Genomic DNA, 7,596 nt, shown 5'->3' with positions numbered 1-7,596 from the left:
TGCGAGTAACCTGCAAGTCCAATGAGTCCCTTTATAAAACATAAAAATATTCATTCTTCTTATCAAGTGGACTTTTGTATTTACAGATTGCGCTATAGAGCTTCAGCTCTTTTTCTTATTTAAAGGCTACATTGACTCTGGCATATGCAAAGAGTAGCTTCGGAATGTCAACCCTCCCTCCCGTGAGCAAGATAGTAGGAAAAATAAACATTACTATATTAAGATATAGGGCCTTTACAGCCTACGTAGTTGCTTTTTAAGATATAGTTCCCTTTACGTATTGCACGAAACCGGCTTCGTATGTCCGTTCGAGTCAAGGTACATACATTGATTCAGCCTATACTCTTATATTATACTATATACAAAAATCACGGGTGTCTTGAAATAATATAAGATTGAGTGCGTGAACACCTCCAGTCCTTAATAAAACTCTGCGTACACAACTCAATTCATTTCGTTCTAAAGAAGCTTGGTTTGAGTAAGTTTTCAGAAGAATCTTTCCAGTTTAATTAGTTTTCTTAATATATCTTGGAAACATTAATTTACTCAGTATTTATTTCGATATATCGAGTATCGTTTAATTAAGTGTAATCCTTGAATCTTACATTCATAAACATTCCATTCGTAAAGTTCTTATTTGTTACACATATTTAGAGTTATATAATCCAGATGAAGTATTCAGATTATATTAGCTATTAATGGAAATAAAACAAGTAAATAAAAATTTGGTTTATTAAATAATAAGGAGTACATTACCAAATAACGTACTACAATTGTGTTAAAAAATTGAAGCTTGTTCTCTTGCATGTTGCAAAATCTATAGTCCAGTAAGCTAAAACAGCCAATACCTATTATCAACATCAACATCCTGGTATTCGACACATCAGGTACTGAAAAGAAAAAGAAAAGTCTCACAGCATATGAACGCTATAAGTTACCAAAAGAAACTAACTGTTCATTAACACTAACAGCTGATTAATAAAAGAAAAAATGTAAACTAACTATGACTATGCAATGTCAAAATCATTCAAAATTAATGGAGATAAATTGGGTATTATCAGTGATGTTGGTAATAAATTTAGTTTCTGGTTAGAAGCACTGTTACAAGATGGGTATTGAGGAAACCTCCAGATTATAAGTGAAACTAAGAAAGTATTCTTAATTCCAGTAGCATCAATAAGATTCCCCTAAAACTATGGAGTAATAGCAATATTAATGATAATATAATGATTACACTGTACGACTTTGTTTTCGTAAAATAAGTGACAGAATGTCGTAACTCTTTCAAGCCAAAAGGAATGAACAAAATCCGTGCACCTATGTGGAAGGTATCTGTGAACATATCCACAATTCATTTAACAACGGACCAAATTGAGAACATCCTCGTCGTCCTATATTTGAAAGACAGTTAAAAAAAAAAAAAAGCGCATTGTGCAAACTTTTTAACATTTGCAGTAGCAAGTTTCAAGAAATTACAAAGCCACCTTATGGTATTAAACGAGCTCGGCTCATCAATTGAGAGCGAAACAGGCTGAGAAAAGAAGGTGGAAGAAGTAGAAGAATAGAGTGAAGCGGTGATGGCAGTGTACGAGTAATCAAAAATCAACTGGTGGTACTAATTCACCCAATGGTGCCAACACTGCCTTTACCAATACCGGTTTCTCTCTATTGCACAGAGCATACCTGTGGTAATGGAGATGAAGAGGATAAGAATGGAAATTTATAAAGATAACCAAGAAAGTTTTGATGCCTTCTGTGAAGGTCTGTGTTCCATTGGCCCTCACACCGTGAGTTGAATGCGAATGAAGATAAGACAAAGGTCAGCTGTTGGTTGGGTATATTCAACATACTATCTGGTTGTGGCACTTCAGTTACACTGAACTTACGTAAGGACAGAGTGAACATGGAATCTCCACACAGCATCATAAGGATGTGTATGCTGTACGAGTCAAACGCCTCTGCAGCGGAGCGGAAGATATACCAGGCCTTTCGTGAGGGTGTCTCGCTTTGTCTCACTATTTCTCGCCCTATGGAAAAGTGATAATTGATTTTTATCAATTCTGCTTCCAATAGAAGATTAAAATAAGAGGTGAGACATATTCTTTCGTTGCTGAATATATACATAAAAACTGCTTGTTGAAATCATTTTCCGTTTTATCCACTATGCGATTATTATTGTGGTCGGAAATCGTAGGATTTTACCACCTAGAGTTTGAACACACAGATAAAAGTAAAAACAAAACGCATTTTTGGGACGCTGAATCTGTGTCGAAAAAACGTTTCTCGATATCCCTTACCGTCTTTCCTCTATGAAAATTAGCTGAAAGCAATAGTAAATTTCAACCACTTTTGGATTTAGTACATTAGGCCTATTGTAGGTTTTCTTGAGATGTTGAGTCATTTAAAAAGAAAAAACGCTTGTACCCACATACTACTGTTTCTGTTCCATGAAGATCAACGCTAAAACCGGAAACGGTGGATTTCTACCACTTCCGGTTTGAACAGAGGATTAACGGAGGAGATGAAACCTATTCTTAGGACGCTGAGTCAATTGCAGAAAACCTCTAATCATTATCTCATACCGTTTTTGCTCCTTTACCTATTTACAGATAAAAAGACGGACACAGTCATTCTTTAAGACTTTTGAGACTTTATGCGTAGCATAGTTTGAGAATCTAATATTTGTTGTTTTGAGTTGAATGGATTTTGAGTTTAAAGTCCTTTCAGTAGCAAGGCGATATGTGACGTGGCCCTACTGATTAACGTTTAATGCGAACCACATGAGTTCCCGCCGGGAAACGAACCCGGGTTACCCACGCCAAAGGCGTGTACGCCAACCGCTTAGCCAGGAAGGAGCAATTTGTTGTTTTATATAATGTATTATTCTATGTACAACTGTGCATTGAGGAGTGTGTAAATTCGCGACTGCACTTGCGTGTAGTCTTCTCCCCCTGTTTGAAAAAAAAAAACTGCGGAAGTTCTTGGTAGTTGTATGTAAATTCTGAATATCAAATGTCTTCCTCTCCCTCCTCAAAATCTCTAAAGAATCTGGTAAACTTAGAGTGAAATAAAATCTAAGATAGATATCAAAATTTCTATTTTATTCTCGTTAGATAACAAGCGAAGTGTATCATGCTACATTTGTTGAATAATTTAGCTTTGCGATAAATTAGGAACAAAAATCATATCTTTTATCTTCAGAGAATAAAAAGTGTAATATAACTCACTTCAAAAATGGATAACTCTTAACATGCACTCACTTCTGTAAATAGGTTTTCATATTTCACCCAGTACTTAGTTGCTTATTCTCTGCCAAAATAATCTACATTTAGTTTCTGATTGGTTGATCCTCCTCCTCTTCAATAGTGTTACTTTTTGGTTAGGTTCTGGCACTCGGAATCTTACTAACTAAGTAATGTTAATTATAGTTCCTTCACAGCGACTCTTCATTAGTATCTAATTCATAAGAAGTTATAAGTAGTTTTCGAGTAAACCTATCTGTACTACAAAACATTGAAGCAACTTAATTAGTACTTTCAAAGTCTCACGTACAGTACACACGATATGCAACTTCAATCTCTTCGTTAAAATAAATCAAGCTGATGGGCAATACTTAAACACGTAATTTTATAACTTGGAAGAAAATATACGCATGGGCGCTGACCCTAGAGGCGGTAAATCCAAGAGCCTCGACTTCCGTAAGTTTGCTTTGGCCTACGTATTTAGGTTTAAATTCTTATTGATGTATTGTTAGATTTTATCTGACAAGTCTGAATGGAAACCTCTAAAGTTCTACAGAATTCAACGCTGCTGCATACACATATATATATTTAGTAGTCGAGAATTAGCATTGTATATCCGACTAGGAATCCTAAGAGGTAAGCTACTTCCATTTCTAAAAGGTAATCTAGAGATTCTTTGTTTTCGTGCCCCACAATTACGCGAGAACTGTCACTGCGTTCTGGATTAAAACCATGTAAAGACTTTAATTGAAAAATATCTCAAATCCATAATTTTCTAATTTTCAGATATTTTATTAGTCAGCATCTATGTTCAATGGTATTACAGTCTAACCGAACTATAAATTATCTTTTCAATAATAGTATCAGCTGAATAGAATAGCGTCCCAAGTCAAAGGATGTCAAGTTTTTGCACTCAGGCGAATCAGGTCGATGGAATGGATAAGTTTAATGACAGAGACAGATTTTATTCTGCTATAATGCTTTATTTCAGTATTCGTAGTTTGAGGAAAATTTTCCTAATCTAGGGAAATTTCGTAGGTATTAGCAAAAAGGAAAAAAGAAATTTTTTCGATAAAACATGAATATCCAGGGATATTCTCGCCTTGACTGATTGACCAATATAAATGCTTAAATTTTTCTTTGTTCTTCAGAAATAAATCCATACAATAGCAATACAGTGTGTCTGTTCACAGAAGCATAATTAGCACCCATTGTTGGCTGGGTATATTTGTGTGTATTTTTCTCTTGAAAAAAGAATGAAAACTAAAAAGATAGAAGCAAAACAATAAATGTGACTGGTATTTCCTTTAATATAGCTAAATTAATCTTATAACTTTTGTCATAGAAATTGGACACTTTACAAGCCAGGGAAAATTTGATAAGAAAAGGGAAATTTTGCCAGTCGAGGGAAATTTCGCCAAGGAAACCTTCGAACACTGTTTTGTTTGATGTTAGTCTCTAACAACGAGTAACCAAAGTTACTCGTCTCTCATATATTTAATAGCAACATTATAGGGCTGTTTGGCATGACTTTTGAAGTTGGTACGACAATATTCTTTCAGTTGTTTGATTGTTATAGTAATATCACAGCAATACGTAAATCACAACAATTACAGTATTATAACACAGTGGCGTCATCTCAGGGTTTGATTGGGGGTGGGGGATAACGTAACCAATTACTCACAGTTTCAACTTGTAACAGTACTTAACAATACAAAAATATTTCAAATTAAAGATTTTAAATGAACAGCATCCCAAGTCTACAGACATTTCACGTTGATATATCTGTTTCACGAAGTTGATACTTTAAGGGGAGGGGGGCAACTAGGAATATAATTAATAAGACATACTACGAAAAACACTTCCAAGCAACAGAAAAAAAAACATTCCGGTGGACGTGGAACGTCTTTCATTTCAAATCTTCAATATTTTTATATGATGGTTTTTGTCCGTAGCTTGATGTAAGAGTACCCATTGTTTCAAATAAAATTCTAGAAGGAGGAAGAGCTACCAAATTTCACGATTATCACAAGTTTCTTTCAAACCGCTGAAGATATATAGAACTATACTGTATATGTTAGTATTCGTTGAAAATCACACGAATAGAGAATTGAGGATTTTTTTCTGAAGCACTAATTTTCCATTTTTAAATAAATGTAATAGAATCCTACTAATTAGTTTAAACAGGAGTCAATTATATAATTTATTTGCACTTGGTTTGGAAATTTCTTCCTGAAGGAAAAGGGAAAGCCGCAAACTCATTATGAAGAATGCAGAACAAGGGATACAAAATATAGTCAATTGCAACATGCAAAGGCAGCTAATCTAGTCTAGTCGTCCAACTTTTAGTAGTCTAAACTAATAAAAGACAAACCATAGGAAAATATAATTTTGAATAAATATTGAATCATTTTGGATTACGTTGTGTTGACAATCCGAAATATTAGGAGTTTCGTGTAGGTCGTACTAAGAAGCCTTTTAACCTTAGGGACTAGTTTCATCCAGTTTTTGCCACAGCGTCATTAGCAGTCGTCTAAACATGAAACACTGGGTGGAGACAGACAGGGTTGTAATGGTTATTATAAGGTGGTATACAGCGTATACTCACCTTAGTCCAACATATACTCATCAGATATTTACGACTGAACGAGCGTATAAGTGGCGTGGATATACATTATGTTTTTGAAAACGGTCTAGCGTATACTGACCAAAAAATTTAGGATTACTTCACTGGAGATAGATATATTTACAATATTCTTCCATTAAGAGGAAAATAGGTGAAGCCGAAAGTTATCACGCAGTAGTTTTCTAGAGCATTTATGATTCGAATAGCAAAATAGCAAGGTAACAAGTATTTATGCATATTAGAACTTTGATGATAGAAGACATATTAGAAGTTTTAATACACATTAAAAGTATCATACATGAAGCTACTAAGCATATGATTACCTGCCCATGATAGGAAGTTGACACAAAATTCGTTATTTGAAATATCAGGAAGAGCGAAACTACTGATAAACTGAAAAACTGTATATAAAAGGAATATACAATTTATAGAGAAACTACAAATTTTAATCAAGGTAGAGTGGTAACGAAGTTGAATGCAATAACTACTTAGTTTAAGAACATGTTCTTTGGGGCGGCAACATATCAGGTAAAGTTAAAAGTAGTGTTATTGATCAACAGAGGTACTTCTGTGAAATACATTTTATAAAGTGCATATACATTGTACTGAAATATACATTAATTTTAAACTGTTAGAGAAATATTTACCATGAGAAAAGTTCAGAAGAAATAAACACCAGGTAAATTTAAGAGTAAAGTGTGAATGTTCCTATTCATGCCATATATTGTTGAAGATATCGAACTTCACGTACAGGATTGATGTTTAGAGATTGAGAAGAGTAGAAGGATATACTGTACGAATTAACGATTTCACTTCTCTTCTTCTTCTTCTTCTTCTTCTGTTTTTACTACAAGATGAAGCGATGGGCATTAATATGTAAATGCATCATGCAATTTTTAACCATACATTATGAAGTATCTATCTTAATGTGTGAAACTTCGAAAGAACTAAAAGGAAATCGACTATAATATTATGCTTTCCATCATTACAGTCCCATTTCTGCGAATACGTTATCCAACCATGATTAGAATTGAACTCTCGGAAAATCACTGGCACTTATGTGGATTCATAGAATAAACTTGGTTTCAATTAATATTTCATCCTTGTTAATAATTCGTATTCTACAACTCTGAAATTATCATGTTTTGGTACCACCTTGATGTTCAATAATGTATCTTTTATTTCCTTCAGGCAATGCAATATACCAGACTAGATGTTGCAACATTATCGCTCTATTAATTGTTTGGTATTGATCTAATCTACATTCTGTCGAGGACTCTCGTGCATGTAGAAACAATGTGGAAATAAGTAGCAACACAAACAGCGTGATTATGTATTTAAATTTGATTTGTATAGTAATGATAACTTCACTGCAAAATTAAGTTGTCGAAAATGTATTACCTAAATTTACACCCAAAAATTATTTCTATCGGACTTCCACGTGGTGAAATTTCACGAGTTTCCTACACGTTTCGTTTGGCCAGGGAATGTCTTGGTTTGTAGCTCACTGGTTATAGTCGCCATAGCTAAACAGGAACGTCAGTAAGAGCAGCTCAAACATGGCAACTCCAAATAGTATTATAAGGGCCTGTATGCTTTGCGAGTTTAAACTGGGAACAAACACTAGTAAGATATGCAAGGCATTCGGTAGGTATACCAATCGAAAGAGAGCATTGGTTTAACGAATTTATAACTTTGATGAATCTCACAAACATGCTTTAAGTACGG

At 34.2% G+C, this 7,596-nt stretch overlaps 1 long non-coding RNA gene across 1 annotated transcript in view; it reads right to left on the bottom strand.

The window, feature by feature from the left end:
• Positions 1-756: 756 nt before the first annotated feature.
• Positions 757-7,596, bottom strand: part of LOC145663685 (uncharacterized) — a 29,447-nt gene continuing 22,607 nt past the window's right edge. Inside the window, exon 3 of the long non-coding RNA XR_014127226.1 lies at positions 757-890. This is a non-coding gene — a long non-coding RNA (uncharacterized LOC145663685). The remainder of the gene's footprint in view (positions 891-7,596) is intronic.

The sequence above is a fragment of the Thermobia domestica genome, chromosome 11, assembly GCF_964235325.1.
Source record: "Thermobia domestica chromosome 11, izTheDome1.hap1.1, whole genome shotgun sequence".
NCBI classification, from domain to species: domain Eukaryota; kingdom Metazoa; phylum Arthropoda; class Insecta; order Zygentoma; family Lepismatidae; genus Thermobia; species Thermobia domestica.
This window is presented reverse-complemented; position numbering and strand designations above follow the sequence as displayed.